The 21,612-nt window shown below is 35.5% G+C and overlaps 1 non-coding gene across 1 annotated transcript; it reads left to right on the top strand.

Annotated features, from left to right (window-relative positions):
- Positions 1-1,940: 1,940 nt before the first annotated feature.
- TRNAR-CCU (transfer RNA arginine (anticodon CCU)) lies at positions 1,941-2,013 on the top strand. The gene has a single exon. It is a non-coding gene; the product is annotated as a tRNA-Arg (tRNA).
- The last annotated feature ends 19,599 nt before the right edge of the window (positions 2,014-21,612 follow it).

The raw sequence follows: 21,612 nt of genomic DNA, 5'->3' as shown, positions 1-21,612 counted from the left end.
AAGGCAAACACTTAACCATCTGAGCCACTCAGGCACCCCTATATACCATATCTATATTCATTCATCTATTGATGGACACTTAGGTTGCTTCCATTTCTTGGCTATTGCAAATAATGTTGCATTGAACATAGGGGTGCATATATCTTTTCAAATTAGTATTTTTTCCCTCTGGGTAAATACCCAGAAGTAGAATTATGGCATTGTATGGTATTTCTGCTTTTAATTTTTTGAGAAACCTCCATACTGTTTTCCATAGAGGTGGTACCAGATTAGATTTCCACCAACAGTAAATGAGGGTTCCCTTTTCTCCACTTGTTATTTCTTGTTTTTGATACTAGCTGTTCTGACAGGTGTTAAGGGTTGTCCCATTGCAGTTTTGATTTACATTTCCGTGATGATGAGTGATATTGAGCATTTTTAAATATGCCTATTGGCCATCTGAATATTTTCTTTGGAAAAACCTCTATTTAGGTCCTCTGCCCAGTTTTTAATTGGATTATTTGTTTTTTTGGTGTTGAGTTATATGAGTTCTTTTATTCAATTTATTTTAAAATATTTTAACATTGTCAACATAAATTATTACAAACAAAATTTATAGATTAATACAGCAGATTTCCATGTAACACCCAACAAAGTAGATTGACAAATATTAATATTTTACAATATGTGCTTCATATATTTTTACTTTAAGTTAGAAACTGTTTCAACACTGTAAATCAAGACCAATTTGTTGATGGATACTTCATGGGAAATTTATACGTTAATAATTCTAAGTCTTTTCCTCAAAGGAGGACGTTGGTTTATGGTAATGATAACAGTGATAATATTGAAAATAATATTTCCTGAGTCCCAGTTGAATTCCCTCTCCATTATTTCAAAGATTTGATATTTGAAGACAATAAAAGTTAGCTGTCAACACCATTAAAGAGTGATCACACTTTTGAGAATTAAATTCTGATTTCCCTACACATTTGTGTGTTTATAAAACTGTATGAAGATTGGGTTTGCTCCATAGTAATACTGATGATACATTAAGACTGCTAATCACACATTACATCTTTTGTACATTGCTTTACTCAGTTAATTTTACCAAGTTATGTCTAAATATTAAGTAAGTAACAAAATCGTTGGATAGAACGTGCTTATAATCTTAGGGAGGACATAAATACAGCCTATAAACATTTTAGTACATAGAAACATGAATCAATCACTGTTAAATATTAATGATTATACTTAAAATGCACATTTATTAGTATAGCAGACTAGATTTTTAGAATCAAAAAACAGAAACCGATTCAATTTGATTTAAACTAAAAAAACAAAAACAAGCTATTGAGAGGGCATGGAGTGGCTCTAAAAATTTTGGTGAGGGTCAGAGAACAAGGCTGAAGGTTATTTATCCATCTTTCAGAGATTGTTGATAATGCCAGTCACTGCCACCAGGCTCTGGACACTCAAACATTGCTTCCCTTACCAACTCCAGACTCTGGTGCTTCCTCTGTTACTATTACTGCTTTTGGAATCAATGTAGCTACTGCTCCTGCCAACTCTGCTTCTCTTCACCAAGCAGGATTCTATGTGACACCTGAATATCCTTGTTATTGCTTCATGGTCACAGTCTGGGATAGAGATTTCTGGGTAAAATCTAGATCATGTGCCTGTATCTTCACATCAGGAGAGTCAAATGACCATTTTTTTAACATCTTCAAATTTGAGTGTGGGGACTCAATATCCCACTCTTAAAAATGGGTCAGAAGCTGGATGATGAAAAAACTAATAAACATCTATTACCATTATAAGAAATGCAATACTAAGTAATGAAAACAATCTTAAAAAATATGAATGAACTCAACTCAGGAAAAATAACAACATTGATAGGAACTAATGTACTCAGAATTAAAAGGGATTCTCTACATGGCAGTATGATCTCAAATGATGGAGCCTAGCTGGCTCAGCTGGTAGAGCATGTGACTCCTGATCTCAGGGTTGTAGGTTCAAGCCCCATGTTGGGTGTAGAGATTACTTTAAAAAAAAACAAAAACAAAACCTTCCAATGATTTACTAACAATGAGTTAAATAGAATTCAGAGAAGTATATCATATTTTTTGGTGTCAGTAGGTAAGATAAACTCTACATGGTCCCAAATAACCTTATACTAAAATACTACAGCTCACATGGGAAATGGTTGCTATCTTTAGAAAAATGGAAGCTTTGAGTTTGTTTATTTGTGACGGATAAGCATAGTCCATTCTATACTCTCCTTATATGATTTACTATAGTATTTGAATTTTTTGCAGGATTCCTTTAACACTTTTGGCAGATTCTTCTTGAAGTTGTCACATACACTGAACAACTGACTATGGTTAGATTCGATCTGTGACTGTAGAGTAGTGCAAGCAAGTTTGTTTTCCATAATACTGGTACAATCTATAAATTCTGTTTTAATCCTCCTTATATAAATGACATTTGACTTAAAAAAAAAAACAAGGCAAAATTTACAATATCCTCGCTCACAAAAGATTAATGCAGAAACTCCAATTACCATTCTTACTTTCAGCATAAACTTAGATGATATTAGGGACACCTGGTTGGCTCAGTCAGTTAAGCATCTGCCTTTGGCTCAGGTCATGATCTCAGGGTCCTGAGATCGAGTTCCGCATCAGCCACTCTGCTCAGCAGGGAGCCTGCTTCTCCCTCTGCCTCTGCTGTTCTCCCTGCTTGTGTTCTCTCTCTTGCTCTCTGACAAATAAATAAACAAAAATCTTTAAAAAAATTAGATATCACTGTATCTAATGATTCCTAAATGATGAAATGATGACAAAAAATGAATCTGTGAAAATCTTGCATGGAAACATTAGAAAACATAGTATAAATCAATGCTGTAAAGCTTTTGATTATATTAGAGGAAATAAAGTATGTGGAGCAAAGAGGCAGAGATCATTATTCATTTACTTGTTCATTCAACAAACATTTACTGAGTGCTCATTATGTACCTTAGGCATTTGGTATATATAAGTGAACAACAACAACAACAAAAACCACCAGAAAGTTAAGCTTGTGGACTTCACACCCTAGTAGAGCAATGTGGGTGTTTTTTTTTTTTTTTGGGGGGGGGGGTTTCTTTTATTATTTAAATTTATTTTAATTCCAGTATAGTTAACATACAGTGCTATATTAGTTTTAGGTGTACAATATAATGATCCAATAATTCTGTACATTACTCAGTGCTCATTAAGACAAGTGCACTCCTAATCCCCATCACCTATTTAACCCATTCCCCTACTCACCTCCCCTCTGGTAACATCTGTTTGTTCTTTATAGTTAAGAGTCTGGTTTTTTTGGTTTGTCTTTTTTTTTTAAGATTTTATTTATTTATTTGAGAAAGAGAGAGATAGCATGAGCAGGGGGCAGGTCAGAGGGAGAAGGAGAAGCAGACTCACCACTGAGCAGGGAGCCTGACACAGGGCTCGATCCCAGGACCCTGAGAGCATGACCTGAGCCCAAGGCAGATGCTTAACCAACTGAACCACCCATATGTCTCTGTCCTCCCTTTGTTTCCTTTGTTCATTTGTTTTGTTTCTTAAATTCCACATACAAGTGAAATCATAAATAATTGTCTTTCTCTCACTGACTTATTTCGCTTAGCATTATACTTTCTAGATCCATCCATATTGTTGCAAATGGTAAGATCTCACTCTTTTTTTATGGCTGAATGATATTCCGCATATATGTATACTCATACACAGAGACACATACACACATCCTGCATCTTTATCCATTCATCTTTCAGTGGATATTTGGGCTCCTGCCATAGTTTGGCCCTTATAAATAATGCTGCAATAAGCATAGGGGTGTATATATCCCTTCGAATTAATGTTTTCGTATTCTTTGTGTACATACCCAGTAGTACCCTACTGGATTGTAGGGTAGTTCTATTTTCAATTTTTTGAAAAACCTCCGTACTGTTTTCCACATCAGTTTGCATTCCCACCAACAGTGCATGAGGGTTCCTTTTTCTCCACATCGTTGGAAACACTTGTTTCTTGAGTTTTTGATTTTAGCCATTCTGACAGGTGTGAGGTGATATTGTTATTTTGATTTGCATTTCCCTGGTGATGAATAATGTCAAGCATCTTTTCATGTGTCTGTTGACCATCTGTATGTCTTCTTTGGAGAAATGTCTGTTCGTGTCTTTTGCGCATTTTTAAATTGGACTATTTGTGTTTTTGGTATTGAGTTGTGTAAGTTCTTTATATATTTTGGATACTAACCCTAGCAATGTGGCTTTTAGAAAGTAAATTTTAAAAATTTTATAGTGATAAGTGCTACGAATGAGAAAGAATAAGGGAGGGGGTATTGGGAGAGCTGGGGGGTGGTGGACTTGGAGGTGGTGGCGGAAGTTTGCAATTTTAAATAGCATTTTTTTAGCATCACAAAGAAGGTTATATTTGATCACAGATTTAGAGGAGAGGCTAAGGGCATTCACCATGTTAGTATCTATGGAAAGTATATTCCAAGTAGAAAGGACAACCAGTAAAAAGGCAGGATAATGCCTATTGTGTTCAAGGAACAGCATGAAGGCCAGCATGACTGGAGTGTAGTGAACAAGGTAACATGGTTAGGGCATAGTAGGGTATGAGGCTAGAATAGTAAAGGGGCCAGATCGCAGCGGATATTGAAGATCAGTGTACATGGACAGGCCATCTCTGAGGGACATGGAGAGCCACTTTGTATTGTTTGCAGGGTTATCTTAGGGTGGTAATAAACATTAGAGTCCCAAACTGGAATATGGCCCCATGAATTCCAAGTTGACTCTTGGGTACAATACTCAACACTCTAAACATTTTAGTCTCCATCTACAAAACAGATAAACAAATACATGCAAAGTTTATACATAATTTGACACAGGTAAGAGCATGAGAAATGTGAGTTAGCTACCACTAATAGTGGCAAATGTTAGTGCTGGTAGGAGTAGACCACTTTACAAATTCCATCAAGAGATTACAGACAGCATATGTATGTGTGGTTTAATATTGTAATTTTATATTTACAAAATATTTATTTTGGAAATTCAACTATGGAAAAATTAAAGCTTGAAAATAGCTCTGTGGCAGTTGGGAGCATATTTAGTGATGAATAAAAGCAGGGGAGTGGAGGGTTGCCTGGCTGTCTCAGTAGAGCATGCAACTCTTGATTTTGGGGTTCTGAGTTTGAGCCCCATGTTGGACATAGAGCTTATTTAAAAAAAAATACAGGAAATGGAGATGGAATTTGGCCTACCACTGTCTTTGAAGGCAGGAGGAGCATGAGCATTTTATAATCTCAAGGGGGCATAATAGACAATAGATTGAGAAAACTGGTTGTGCTTTCTTTGAAATCTCACAACAGCAAGAATAAAATAAAACTAATATGAGGTAAGCTGTGAACTAATTACTTGTAACACATTACATTTAAAAATTAGTGTTGCAATATAAGTACATATTCTTGGACTCTAGAACATGAAAAAATAACCAGAGTTAAGTTTACACAATGTAGTTCAAGAAAGTATTTTGATCTACCTTTGGAATATTCTCATGGTAGAAATAGACATGCCAAGCTATCAAGTGTATTGATACTAGATAGTAAGATAAAATAGTCTAATTTTGTTTTATTGTAGCTGAGAGAGAACAGACAACAGATTTAGATTAACTGGTATGTGATCCTAGACAATTCAATATACAAATGTAAATGTTTCTAATTACTTATATCATTATCATGATCATCAATATAGATTTTAATAAGTTTTCCTCTGAGAAAGCATCTTTAAAAAGTATACTAAATGCATGCTTTGCTCAGTGAATTGCCCATTAGAAGTCATTTAAATCAGTTTCAATGTCAAGCTCTTATAATGGTTCATTCTCATTCAAGTCTTGATTAACTCTGAATGTATTATTCACTTGGTTATTTGTAAAAAGCCAGCCACCACAAATATTTAATGCCAACATTGTTTACCCAGGATTTCTGGATACTCTAGGTTCAACATCGTTGGACCGTGATTTTCTCTATGTATGGGATTAGGGCAGGAAAACCTCAAGGGGTTTTGTCAGTGAAAAAAGACTCAACTGTGTTTGCTAAAACATCCTTCTCATATTCATTTGCTTTCTCTTCCAAGCCCTTCATCTTTTAGAGATAGGCTTCTCTAACTAGTCAATTTCATTATTGCAGTTTAGAAGGTGGCACATTTCTCAGCGTCCATTAATTCATTGACATCCTAATTTATAAATGTCCTTGTTAATTTACTTACCATGAAATAATTCCCCAAAGTAAGAGCACTTTAGGTGAACTGCAAATAATTTTTTTTTTTTTTTTTTTAGTTCTTAAAACACAAAAGGAATAACTGAACTATCTCTAAATTGAGGCTATGGCCATACCATAGAATTTCTAGTTTGAAAAAAAGAATAATTCATTAAATGATAGTTTTCTAAATCCATATAAATTTGCCAGGAGAAGTTGATTAATCCACACGTTTTTGAATTTCATCAGTGTAAGGAGTAAGCAAAAGGAATATGAGTGGTATTTCAATGTCCTGGAACAAACCCTTTAATGTGTTTGTATGTATTACTGAAAATGTGGCATATAAGATATTTAAGTTCACTTCATTACAGTGTTGAAACAGGATTGAAATGGATCAAGAACTATATATAACCAGTGAGCCAGCCAAGTCAACCACATGTGAAGATAGAAAATCCTCCATAAATGCGACACACAACATTAACTATAAATGTAACCATGGCCTCCCATTTCATTGGTGATCTTCAATATAATTCTCAAGTGTTATTCAAGTATAATCCATCAAAAATTCAGACAGAAACGACAGATGACAAGTAAATCTTTATCAAAATCCTCATATGAGAGGCACTACTTTTGTAGAATTTAAAACCAGCAGTCCATTATACAAGAGAAGGCAGATTTAACTCAAATAAAATGACCAAGTAGCCAGCTATACTATTCCGCATGTCTTTATATCATGTTATTGTGAGGGATAATCAACCTTGGTACTTCTATAGAATTAGTACACTTATACGTCAAAATCATTGCTTGTTCAAAAAATATATTCATCCATTTCAATGAAAAAAAAAAATCATCAACCCAATGGTAGTCATCAAATGAATAAAACACTCATTAATTAATTTTTTCAGGTTTAGAAAAGACATGATATAAAAATCACCCATGAAAGGACAACTTCAGCAAAGATGGCATAAAAAAATCAGTCAAAAAGACAATTAAAAGGATAAAGTCAGTTTAAATCAATGATAAGTGTTTACAGCCCTATTGTGATGTTTTTCTACATGTCTACCATGTACTTCTTATGTTATTTTTCTGATGCAAATGTGTGAATGCTGCTCAAAGTAACAAAATGTAACTTGGAACATCACATAGATTCAAACCAGTAAAGTCAAAGGTTTAGAAATAGAGCCTATATTAAAGGTAGTTATTGCTGCTGTAACCAGTTCCGATAAATGTAGTGAACTAAAATAAAACTTAGTTTTGTCGCTCAGAAGTTCAACAAAGGTTTTTCACTGTGCTAAAATCAAGAGGTGAGCAGGCTGTGTTCTTTCTAGAAACTCTAGGGGAAAATCCATTTCCTTCTCTTTTCCAGCTTCTATAGCTCACCTGTGTTCCTTAGCTCATGGCCCTCTTCCTCCATTTTAAAAGCTAGGAACTTTATCTCTCTGTCCCTTCTTTCATTGTCACATCTCTATCTTTGACCCAGTTTGGAAAGCTTTTATGTACCCATGATTAGATTGGGCCAACCAGGATGATTCAGAATGATGTTCCCATCTCAAGATCTTTAATCTTAATAGCATATGGAAAGTCCCTCTTGCTATGTAAAGTAACATTCACAGGTTCTGGGGATTGGGGTATGGACATCTTTGAGAGGTCATTATTTTGTGTACCACAGAACAGAAATGCAGCAGAAGATTAAAACATATTAGACTGTGCTTACAATTGATTGTAGTTGGGATCTTTGCTTCAATTCTTGTCAACATTATTGGGTGTTTACTTTCATGTTTATTCAGTTAATTCAGAGATTTTAACATGATCTGAGTCAAAAATCAGGCATCTACCACAGGGTGTAGAAGTTACCTGTTGCCTTTCAGTTCTGCAAAAAGTCTACAGAATTTGCTGGTTCGTTTTGTAGAACCAGCAGTTTGGAGGATGCGCTCTGAAATCCTTGCCAATCGTGCAATTAAGAGCATTCAGAAAATGTTATTTCTCATTTAGACCTTTCAAGTTGCACTGAGACAAGGAGTTTCCCACCTGAAATAATTTAAATATTTCATATTGTACGGTAAGTGTATTAAAAAGAGTAGGGATTGGGATGCCTGGCTGGCTCACTCGGTGTTGCATATGACTCTTGATCTCAAGGTTATGAGTTCAAACCCCATGTTGGGTGTAGGGATTACTTAAAAAGAAAATCTAAAAAGGAAAGAAGGAAAGAAAGAAAGAAAGAAAAGAAAGAAAGAAAGAAAGAAAGGAAGGAAGGAAGGAAGGAAGGAAGGAAGGAAGGAAGGAAGGAAGGAAGGAAGGAAGGAAGGAAGAAAGAAAGAAAGAAAGAAAGAAAGAAAGAAAGAAAGAAAGAAAGAAAGAAAGAAAGAAAGAAAGAAAGAGAAAGAAAGAAAGGAAGGAAGGAAGGAAGGAAGGAAGGAAGGAAGGAAGGAAGGAAGAAAGAGAAAGAAAGAAAGAAATAGCAACTATTTAGTAAGAACACCTAGCTGTGATATTTTTGTATATTTTTCTTGGAATTAACCAATTCACTAAATCTCTCATGCTTTGTTTTCTCACTTATATCCATTCTCACCATATCTCATCACGTAGGTGTGAGGGTCAAATGTATTGTTAGATTTGTTAGCAATAAGATGTTATAGAAATGCTAGTTTTTAATAATTTATTGCCTTAGCACACACTTGGATAGGGTATTATTATTTTCATTTTAATTAAAACAGTAACACACACACACAGAGAAAAAGATAAGTGACTTCATTAGATGGTTCAAGAAATAGTTCTAGAACTTCCGCATTTGCTGTCTTTCCCTATAGTGTTTTCCTTGTTGGGACTACTTTAAAAATTCCAAATTCTCTCTTGACATGGGGTTTATGTCTGAGGCAGGGCCAGGTGTTAAACTGCCCCAGGGTAGCATAAATTAAATTCCTGAGACTCTTGGGATTGATAACTTCAGGCCCTCATTCCACGTGTACTTTTGGAATAATTCTAAGTATGTCAGAGCAGATTACAGGCACTTGGAGAGATAGGTCCATAGACAAGAAAGTGAACTTGTCTTTCCAGTTTGTTTCTAAGCAGGGAGGTAAGTAGGGAAGTGGGGTTAACTAAATGTCCCACAGTGTCTTCGTGGTTTTGCTGATCTGTGCTATTTTGGTTAATATTTTAATTATCGAAGTAATTTCTGTTAAAGTTTTGTGTATAGAGGAAATGCAACTGGGATTGTGATAAATTCTAAAAGAAACGCTGTGTGGTTTGATGCTCATGGCACCTTTCCTTTGAGGCTCAGGACACCTGCTGCATTTCAGGTTCATATGATCCGCCCCGCAGAAGCATATAATACTTTCCAAAAAGGTCCCTCTGCCAGGGGGCTTGTAATAAATCCCTCCTCAGCCAGACAAGTTGGCCTTTATTTTTTGTGTAGCTCTGGGCATCTCACATGACATTCCCATATAAGGTATTGTACTACAAGCCTGCTATGATTGCTCGTAATGACTTAACTGCAAAGGAATTATAACAGTATGAATAACAGTGGTTTGCACTGTGAATGTCCTAGCTACTCCAAAAATGCCAGAGCAACAAATATAAAATGCTTCTCATTCGCCAGTTTGAAAGGAGTAAAAGTCAGAAGACTACAACTGCTGCTAATCTGTAAACACTGATTGTTCATTCAACAGCAGGAAGCAAAACAAATGTAAAACAAGTGATGGCATTAGCCATTCTGCTGTGTGCAAAGGCAATTATGGTACAGGAATGAAAAGAAAACTTATATTCAAATAGAAGACATTTGGGTAGAAAAACGGTTTTGCCTGCAAATTTGTTAAACAGGAAATTCATGTGCATTTTAACTTTGGTTTTTGGAATGATTACATTACCATTGTTACAGGATATGTGTCTTTCCCTATATATTCATATCTGGCATTATAGATCAGGGGCATGGAAGAACAAAATTAAATTTATGTTCTTATTTGTATTAGTATACTTTTTGTTTATTTCAAAGAAGATCTGAGTTAGTTTACACAATTAAGTATAACATCATTTTTTAAAAAAAGTATAAAAAACTTCTTAAAGAGACCAAATATTAAATGACATCATTTATTGTATGGCATGTGAGGATAAATATGAATTAAAGAGTTAAAGTAAATATTCCTGTAACATAGGTACACTTCACACGGTCATTTATTTACTGAACTGATTTTTAAACTCTAGAATTGCAGTCTACTGTTAAAGATTATAGATGAGATGCAAACTTTGTATAGCATTATAAATTAGAGCAGTGAATTTAGCAGACATTCATTTCATAGGAGATGGAAAACTGAGAAAGACTTCCTAGTCTAGAAAATGAATTAATGCTCCGGAGCTGCTACAACTTTAAAATTGATAATACTTTCAAATATAGGACTTTTCCTGCGTAAAAGTAACTTCTAATTTCTGTGAATGTCACTTTTCATTAATAAAAGTCAAACACTTCTGCTTTAGCAGTTTAAAGTATTTTTAGGCTGTAAAATAGACGAGGTTTGTGGAGTTTCTCAATTATTGTATAAATCTACCTACTTGGACATTCCTTTAACCCAGGTACCCTTCCTACTAGAAATGATCCTAATCTGATGTAATTGCTGCCTTTCATGGCCTCATGGTGGTGTCCACTTGTCTAAACATTTATACTACTTAGGATGCCATGTGCCTCAACGCCAGCATTGTGAGGTCTTGGCAAGCCAGATGAATGAAAGTAGGAAGGTGTCTCAGACAACGGTTATGGATGTCTTTCACAGTTGCTGTTACCCATAGAGATTTATTGGCATCTCACCTCTCAGATGGGCTATGGGTTCAGAGATTTATCTCCTCAACAGTGAGAACTGTACTTCACCCACTCCTCTTCCTCTCTAGGTTTGAATACTTAGTTTCTCCTCCCCTGGGACAAGAAATGGCTTACACTTGGGATTCTTGAATGATTGCCAGAAAGAAATTGACTCTGAGAATTGCCATTTTCCAGGTTCCCATAACATGCAGTAAACCCAACTATCCAAGCTGGGAGTGAGAGACTAGCCTGGTATGAACACAGGAGTAAAGATCTAATGATAGTCCTAACTAATCACACAGTTATCTTCTAAGGGGTGGGGGTAGAAGAATCCATTACGCCCCATTCTGACACTCTTATAAAATAATTAATATTCACATTAAGAGCATGAAGCCATCGAAATCACATAAAGTTTATGCCGTAAAATATACCACCCGATTTCATGTGCAAGTCACAAAATATTTCCTAAGTATTTTCTCATTTTTTAAACTAGATCAGGGGTTGACAAACTTTGGACAGCAGGCCAAAGGAGGCCTACTACCTGTCTTCTGTAGGCCCACAGGCTACAAAATGATTTTAAAGTCATCAAAAACAGCCAAAGGAAGAAAAATAAATATATCACAGCACATGAAAATTAGATGAAATTCAAATTTCAGTTTCCATAAATAAATATGCATTGGAACACAGTCACCCTTGTTTATATATTGTTCATGACTGCTTTCACATTAGGACTTCAGTGTTGAGTAGTTAGAAGCAGAGACCGTATGGGCTGCAAAGCCTCAAATATTTACTATCTGGCCCTTTACAGACAAAAAGCTTTCCCACCCCTGAACTGGATTATTTACTCTTTAGGTTCGGAGACCATATTTTGCCCATTTCTAACATCCCTCAGATTAAAAGAAACACAAGAGATTCTCAATGATAGTTCCCTCTTGCTCATTCCAACGTGACTGCCAATTCAAAACAGGCTACCCTATATTTGTTAACAGAGAGTACTGCGGCCTAGAGGGATTTTGTAGCCTGTGAGCGGGACTCTTGGTGTCCAGGACAGAGTGGTTGCACACTGAGCAAATGTTCTGCATAATTAATTGCACTACTTACTCTACCTTTAATCTTCATATGGAGAGAATTTACAGTTACGTTATTAGAAGATAATGGGGAAATACACACACACACACACACACACACTTTATGATAGGGAAACATAAAACAAGGACATGGGAACGTACTAATTTGTAATATAAAATGATCACCTGTGTGACAAGCACATTATGATTAATTTTTTTCTTGTGTGACAAGCACATATTATAGTCTCTTAATTTTTTCCTTTAATGTTAAAAATAATCCTTTGAGGTGGTTTTTATTAGTTACCACCTTAATGATAAAGAAACAGAATTATTATGATTAAGTAACTTCTACAAGGTTTGAAAAGATGGGGAAGCTAGATTAGAACACAGATCTGCCTTTTCCTCAATAGGTATCTATTATGGGCTGACTTGTGTCCCCCCAAAATTTAGATGTCGAAGTCCTATCTATTAGTACCTCAGAATGTGACTGCATCGGAGATAAGGTTTTTAAAGAGGTAATTAAGTTAAAATGAGGTCATTAGGAAGAGCTCTTATCCAATATGCTTGGTGTTCCTATAAGAGGAAACAATTTGGACATGGACATGTGCAGAGGGAAGACTATGTGAAGGCACAGGGGGAAGGTGGCCACTGGAGATGCCAAGGGGAGATGCCTATATTTGAAAGTATTATTAATTTTAAAGTTGTAGCAGCTCTGGAGCATTAATTCATTTTCTAGACTAGGAAGTCTTTCTCAGTTTTCCATCTCCTATGAAATGAATGTCTGCTAAATTCACTGCTTTAATTTATGATGCTATACAAAGGTTGCATCTCATTTATAATCTTTAACAGTAGACTGCAATTCTAGAGTTTAAAAATCAGTTCAGTAAATAAATGACCATGTGAAGTGTACCTATGTTACAGGAATATTTACTGAAACAGTAAAGCCAAGGGGAGATGCCTCAGAAGAAACCAAAGCTGTCGACACCTGGTAATGGACTCCTAGCCTCCAGAACTCTTAGAAGATAAGTTTTTGTTGTTTAAGCTGCTCAGTATGAGGTACTTTGTTATGCCAGCACTAACAAACTAATATAATACTTAAAAAGTTTAAGAGAAATGTGATATTCATGGGACCAAATCTCTGCTATTAAGATTATGAATAAAACTAAGTGTATCAGTCAGTAGAGCATGTGACTCTTAATCTTAGGGTTGTGAGTTCAAGCCAAATGTTGGGTAGAGTGTACTTAAGAAAGAGAGAGAGAGAGAGAGAGAGAGAAAGAAAGAAAGAAAGAAAGAAAGAAAGAAAGAAAGAAAGAAAGAAAAAATATTAATGAAACTAATTTGATAGCATGATGGAGCACTTACGTTTAAAACTTACCTTTTAATTTTTATCTATATTTTTTAAGAGACTATCATATCAACAATTTTGTTCCAGGCATTCTTTTTAAATATATATATACATATATATATATATATATTTAAGATTTTATTTATTTATCAGAGAGACAGAGGCAGGCAGAGGGAGAAGCAGCCCCCTTGCTGAGCAAGGAGCCCGATGTGGGACTTGATCCCAGGGTCCTGGGATCATGACCTGAGCCGAAGGCAGACGCTTAACCAACTGAGCCACCCAGGCGTCCCTCCAGGCATTCTGGATGTGTTGGTGATAGGGGAGACTGAGTTCCTGTCCCCCATGTAGTTCACATTACACTGGAGAGACAGTCAATAGGCAGATGAAGAAATATATAACTAGTATGTTTAAGGAAGAAATAGAAACTTCATGGGAGATAATTTAGCTATCTTACTTGTGACATTTCAGCTAAACCTATGTGGTGAGGAGACATTTAAAACACTGAAGAAAACTCATCCAGAAAGAGTTCAAAGTTTCCAAGGTAGGGCTGCTTTCAGCATATACAAGTGATGTTAGAAAGGCCGTTGTGGCTAAAGCATAATGCAAAAGAGGAGGAACGTTAGCGATGTAGTGGGAGAAGCAAGCAGGATGCAGGTCTTATAGGGCCTTTTACTTTCAGTGGGAAAATTGGAGGAGTTTTGAGCTACGGAATGAAATGGTATGTTTTAGACTTTTAAAGGTTTGTTTTGCCCACTCTTCAAATCAGGTGAGCAGTGATGACTTGAATTAGAGTTTTAGCTGTAAAAAGTAGAAAGAGGGTGCCTGGGTGACTCAGTTGGTTAAGCATCTGCGTTTTTGGCTCAGGTCATGATCCCAGGGTCCTGGGATCGAGTCCCGAATCGGGCTCTTTGCTCAGCGGGAAGCCTGCTTCTCCCTTTCCTCCCTGTTCCTGCTCTCTCTCACTACCTCTGCTCTCTCTCTCTCAAATAAGTTAAAAAAAAAAAAAAGAGTAGAAAGAGCCAAGATATATTTTGGAGGCAATGTCAATGGAAATGATGTACTGGATGGAGGGTGTGGGGAAAACAGAGGGACCAAGGGTAAGCCCTTCAAAGGTGGCCGAGAAATACTGAGTCAGAGAAATACCTCTGACTCAGAGAGGGGAAGAAGATTCAAACTCCTGTATGATGTAGTTTTGAAGTTTGTGTATCAAATATACGTGCAGAGATATACAGTAGACAGTAGGACATACAAGTAGGGAGGTCCAAAGAGTAGGTGGAGACAGAGATAACATGCAACTATATTTCAAGACCTAGGGCTGGATATTCTACAAAGGGAAATTATAAGCAGAAAAGAAAAAAAAAAAAGTATTAAGAGAAGCCTAGAGAAATCCAGCATTTTAACCCAGCAAAGACACCTGAGATGTGGCCAGCAAGTTAAAAAGCTAATCAGGCAAAATGGTGTCACTGAAAGTTAGAGTGAAGGTCTGTCAAGGAGGGAATAGGCAGCTATGTCAAGGGTTTATTAAGATTAGATCTTGCAACATGGAGATTTCTATAGACATTAGTAAACAATTTCAATAAACCGGAGAGGTGATTGAAACCCATTTAACACTGGGTTGAGGAGAGGACTGAAGACGAGAGAGCAGGTTCCATAACTACAGACAAATCATAGGTGTTTAAACTAGAAAGGGAGCAGAGGACATGAACAGAAGCTCGTGGATAGTGGGGAATGTGAGTAGTTTTTTGTTTTTTTCTTTTTTCTTTTAAGATGGAGCGATAGGCTTTTTGGTTGTAGTTTGTTTTGCTGTTGGGAGTAATGTAAGCATGAGAAAAATCTGATGATGCAGAGAAAAGGGGGCTAACTGTACATGTAATTATAAAAAGCAAAGCCAATAAATGGGTGAGACTGAAAGGGTTCTTCAGACTACCTAGGAAGAAGTTGGGCTTAGATCACAGCAGACATTTCTTCCTTTGTAGCAGAAGGAAGAAGACTATTTGAATATAGGCAAAGATAAATGAGTGAATTTGGTTGAGGAAGATATGATCCGCTCTTATGGTAGCAAATTATTTTCAATGACATTTGATACAATATCTTCAGTGTAGAGTGAGAGAGAGTGGTGTAAGTGTTTGGAGACAGAAGAAAATGTGTGAAATAGGACCTTAAGAGCTTGGGGAAGTGTAGTGGAATTGTTATGTGTGCTGGGTGTTCATCTGAGATTTGTAAACACATACTTAAAGTGAGATCAGTCCACACAGCTGAGAGAATTTTTTCCTCCAGCCTTATACAGCTGAAGAGACGGGTCGGTGAATAGTTGAATTGAACCACGGTTGGGGGTGTGCCAGCAAGTGGGTCAGAGGGAGAGGAGGACAGAGCCTTAGCAAGCCCTGGGTCATAGTGCTGTGTAGTCATCTAAGGAATCTCTGGAATCGCAGTTGGGTAAAGAAGGCAGTAAGGACAGGGGTGTGGAGGAAGGCAAAGGAAAAGATAGATTTGGAGAGTGGAAAAGTAGAGGCAACTATCAGGGGCCTATGAAAGTTTGAAACTCGGCTAGCATATAATTACTTCAGTAAGTAAACAAGAAAGTTTTAATATGGTAGTGAAATGGCATCATTAAAATGCAGATTTTTGAGGTAGGATTGATAGCGATGAAGACAAGATCCAGGAGGGAATAACTTTAGATGCTGAAGAGAGCAAAGATGTTGGATCCACATTGAATTCCCAAGAATGGTAACGGAAGCAGCAAAGGAGAAATCAGGGAGCCAAGTGCTAAAAATGATCATAAGCCCCGAGAATTGCTGTATAGTTTCATTCAAAATATTAAAGGGTGAGGGATGGTTTTGTATTTTAAGAGCGCTTTTTCTGCCTTTCCGGAAACTGTAGGCTAATGATTTAGTTTTTAGGGATGAATGAATTCAGTTTATCACGCCACTAAACAGTGCACATGAACTACTAATATGAAGTGACTTTGTATGTGATATCAGAACGCCTGAAAAAAATGCTTCTGATCAAACCTGGGAATTACTGGCACCTGTGTACATTGCATCATTGTATGCATCATTCCGATTGCTTGGGTCTATTTGACAAAGTTAGAGTGTTTCTCTGAAATTATCTAATATTTGCCTGTTATTTGACAATTTTGTTTTCTAATTCATAACAAAAGTTCAAGCAGTAGAGTTTTAAAAATTAAAATAATTTCAGTCTAGAATACAAAATTCTCCTAAATGGATGTTTAAAAAAAAAGTGGACAGTAAATTATGAAATAGCTATATAATACAGTTGATTTAGTTATATCAGGAAAGTTGAGAAAGTAGATTAGAATACATGTTACATTAAGGAGTAAATTCTAATCACCTTATCATTAACAGATTATTCTTTGGTTTAAAAACGTATAGCAGAGTAGTGTCAAAGTAGGCCCAGAGATAAAGCTAGAAGTAACAGGAAAAGGTATGTTGTAAAAGATCAAATATTCATAACTGTGTTGTACATGCTGTTATATTAGCATTTTCTCTCTAGAGGAATATAGAAGATATGAATAGAGCATATGCATATGTAGAGCGCATTCAGAAGGAAATTTCACTTCCTAGTTGGCACAAATATTTATTTGACTTATAACATATTGCTATAATCATTGATAGGTGATTGACTTTTTTAAACAACAAGTGAAGAAATTTACATTGTCCTGTCTTAAAGTACAGCTTGTTTAGTCCTCATAAATGGAGCCTTTCTGTAGGTAACCGGACCGTCAAACAACTATAAGCAGTAAGTGTGCCATCTATTGGCCAAATAAGCACAGTGTAAGCATGCCCACAAAGTCAGGGTCTAAAGGCCGACCGTGCAGGCATCTTTTTTATATGCCCTATAAAGTGACACTTTAGCATATCAAAGTATTCGAATTAACCCACAGAGGAATCAGGCTCTTAGCTACTGTGCTATGAGTTCCGTAACAGAAAGGACATCAGATCAGAAGTCAAGGCGTCCCGTTCCTGCCCCAGCTTTCTGCAGCGTGCCGTATAACCCCGCTTGGTGTTGTTTCACTTCATTACTTCCCAGTTGCCTTCTGTATAAAAGCAAATTATGAGAGTGATAGCAACAATCCATCAGCTGCCAATTTTATAACTTGAATATATAAGCGGAGGCAAAGATCCTTCCACTTAAGGGAGTCTACCATTCTTTGAATTTTACTCTTGGGGACATAGGGATTCTTCTAGTGTAAACTGTAGAAGCCATTGCACATAGGGTCTTACCTTTAGGGGCATAGAGGTTACTCAATACATTATAACTGAATGCATAAATAAATAGATAAGCCACAAAATAAGATGTATTTGATAACCTTATATTTCTATACCCCCATAAGCTGTGTAATCTTTAACTTTTATTAACCTGTGGCACAGGGTTTACTGAATAACTACACTGGAAAACACTTCTTTGAAGCAGATATTAAAGTGGAAATTAAATATTTATTTAAATAAAGGAAATTCAAGAAATCATTCATTTAAATTAGAGAAATTAGAATTATTTTGGCATTTTGTTGTCCTTTTTGTTTTTAAGTGACAAAAAGGTTTAGATTTCTCTGAACAACACTGTAAAAAAATGAATTACCATTTCCCTAATCCATTTTAAAATTAATATCTTTAAAGAGTGATAATGTCTGGTGATAAGCTAGTTGATGGCAGGATAATTGGTACAACTTTTGGGACATTGTTAACATGCTTTAATTCAATAATTTTTCTTAGAAATTCACAGCAGAATTTGTGTACATGTATGTTCAGTGTTATTGGTAATATTGACTATTAAAAACTAACTTAACAACAGGTATGTGGTTATTCAACAGTAGCTACAGACCCAAAGAATATAGAAAGAATATAGAAATTCAGACAACATGGTCATAACATTTATGGTACATTCAGTTATCATGGTTGATGTTTTCATTAGCGAAAACAAAACAAAACAAAACAAAAACAAAATGTCAGTGCCCCTATAATAGAAATAAAAATGGGAAAGTGAAATTGAAATAAAAGCAATCTCTAATTTAAATCTGACTATTTTAAATATATTGTTATGCTAATACATTTTAATTTTAACTAGAAAGACAACATTCGCTAACAATTGATTACCTCTTTGTCCAGAAGTTATTGTAAATCTTACACTGAGGTCCATACTAGACACACTGCTGTTCTGAAATGTGAGATTTCTCTAGAAAGCAATGGTACTCAGTTACTGAAAATGAAGTAAACACATAGATGAAGGCAAGGCATGTTGAACTTTTCTTGGAAAGAAAAATTCCAGTGTATCTCAAATAGAATAAGAAAATATCTGTATTATAGAGTTCTTCTAACTTTAGCACTAATCATTTATTTAACACTTTAACCATCAAAATGGTAACTGGCTAACAATGAGGATCATTATAATACATTTTTCTTGGAGGACAGGGAGATGGAATTTATGAGGTGGAGGTAACAAATTTACAAGGCTCTTGAGTACTTCACACATGTTTCAGACATCAAACTAAGCCTGAGGCATAAACAAGTTTACTCTTTGTGTCTATATTTCTATTCATTCTTTTATGTTAAAAAGCATTTCACTACAAATTTTGGACAGTTTATCGCGATATAAAACTAGAATGTCAAGTATGTGTTTGCATTATGAATTTGAGTCTATTTTGCAATGAGAAGGAAACAAGAGGTGAAGGAATAATACAACCTCAGCATTTGGATTTTTCCCAAGACCCCACTTATCCTGTGTAAGTATCTAACGTCAGGATTTGAGGTCTGGAAATTCACTCACTTTTTGAACAAGAGCCATTTATTTGGCACCTATTTGCAATGTTAAATTGATTGTTTTACTTTCCAGTCAGCTCATTATGCATATTGTTTCAGCATATGGGAACATATGAAGGAATAGATAACAAGTTGCAAAGCCAAAAATATTTTCCACTATCAATGGAAATAGAAATATTTTCATGTATTTGCGCATGGCATTTAGTAAAGGTACTTGATTTCTCTATTAAATTATACAATACTGATTTTGTAATTTTTTGAAATTTGGAATTATTAGCATAACCATAAACTCTTGCTTCTTCCCGAATGGTAGCTGAGCATGAAAATGTTTACTGAGAAAACAAATAGGCAATCTTCCTCAAAATAGATCAAAATGAGTAAAAAAAAGTATTTCTAAAAACTCACCACAGGGACTTAAAATGTTTTTATTCATGTCACCTAATAAATACACTGGGGAAATTATAGCAAATAGGGAATTGGAAAGGACATTTGCACAGATGACATATTTCAAAATGAAGTTTTGGAGGAATGTGAGTCTGATACAGGTACAAAAAGATAAGAGAAATTTATTTCCATATATCCACCTATCTGAACAGAATTTATAATTAACTGGATATCTCTTTGCTTTCTCATATATTTCCTTATCAGTTTCACTTTTCTTGCAAGGATACTCCAGATGTTCAAGAGGCATTCCCTATTTAAATTCCTTGATTTCAAGTGCTCTGTAACCTTTTGAATAAATTAACTTTTGAGTCAAAATTTATCATGCTATTCTTAGTCTGATTCTTTCAAAGTTTGATAGAAGTAGTTTGGCTATGTTTCAGTTATTCAAGCATGAAAGAACCACATTTTTCATACTTTCAGACATATTTGGAAAGATTTTCCACCCTTGGTTAACTCAAGCTTATGTGCAGAATGACAAGCTGGTATCTGTCTACTGACGGCTCCTGCTGCCAGTCTGTTACTAGGGCTCACATTGATCTCCAGAGACTGAGGATGGAGGATGGAATGAAGGTAGTGTGAATATCAATTAATCCTAGCAGAAAAAGAAAGCAATGGGGATAATAAAACTTGGAATGTATTAGGGGAGATTTTCCATCTCTCATTTTTCCTCTCTCACATGAGAAATAGAAAAGGCAAGGTCATATCACAAGTGAGAGAGCAACTTTATCTGATTAATTTCCAAATACGATTTTGCAGGAAAGAGTAGGGGTCACTAGAGAGGGAGTGTGAGTAAAGTGGAAACAGTAAAAGTTAAAGTTCCTAAAGTCAAGAATTTCGTTCATTACAGTCCTGAATAGAAAAGGCAAAATTCTTGAAAAGTAGGAAAGCAGCATACGCAGCTTCTCTCTTTCATAAATAATAAAAAAGGAAAATATATGATCCTAACTTGGACAGTTTAACTTTGATTCCTTGACTCATTCAATAATCAATTTGCTATTACCAAAAAAAAAAAAAAGAGTAAACACTAAGATAGTATAAACAGTGAGGCTCTGTGAAGAATTTAGCCAAACTAATTTTATTCTTTCTATGACATAATGGTAAGTTTCACTGTAATTAACAGTAGTGATATCTTTAAATTTCACAAAAGTTCTGTTTCCATCCAAGATGGCATTCTATCACCAGTAAGACCTAAAAACAAACCTGTTAGAAATGTATGTCATGTTCAGTGAGTTCTAGTCCAAAGTCATTGTTCTTTCCTGAGTGGTATGATTAAATCGCATAATATCTATTACTTTATGTTCAACTGTGTTTAAAGGAACTGATTCTCTTGATTAGGATTAGTGGGTTATTAGAAATAAAATGTATAAAGAAGTATTTACGACAGTTCAGAACACCACAGTTAGGAGATGGTGTCAGCAGCCAAAGAAGTTTTGATTGCATTCATCATTGAGAATGAGACTTATGTGTGAAAGTTTTGTTTGCGCTTCATTTATTCCAATTAGAATGGAGAGAAGACAAAGGATATTTTTTTCTGTTAAAACAAAGTTTTCCCTAAGATGCTCTAGTGACGATTTCAGAACACTGAAATAGTCCTAATTTGAGAAATTAGGTGAGGCTGTTGACTAAAAAGGATTTTGACATATGACTATTTTCATTTCTCACTTCTTAGAAACGTCTAAGGCATTTTATTAAAGTGAACATGCCTTTGAATACCTCACTTCAGAAGCTCAGAATCCAAGTTTGACCACATCTGAGCATTTTAACAGTAATATTTAAGAATTTATGTTTTCCTGGAGCTATCCTCTGCTTAATTTTGTATATATGTTTCAAATATAGGAATTTATAATGTATACAGTATTACATTTTAATATTAATGGAAAAAATCATATAATATAACAGCAATTCTCAGGGTATGTAATG

The sequence above is a fragment of the Eumetopias jubatus genome, unplaced genomic scaffold (assembly GCF_037043125.1).
Source record: "Eumetopias jubatus isolate StellerSeaLion01/CBP00866 unplaced genomic scaffold, mEumJub1_p1.0 scaffold_1, whole genome shotgun sequence".
In the NCBI taxonomy this organism is placed as follows: domain Eukaryota; kingdom Metazoa; phylum Chordata; class Mammalia; order Carnivora; family Otariidae; genus Eumetopias; species Eumetopias jubatus.
Note: the sequence above shows the minus strand (reverse complement) of the source record. Positions and strands in the feature narration are given on the sequence as shown.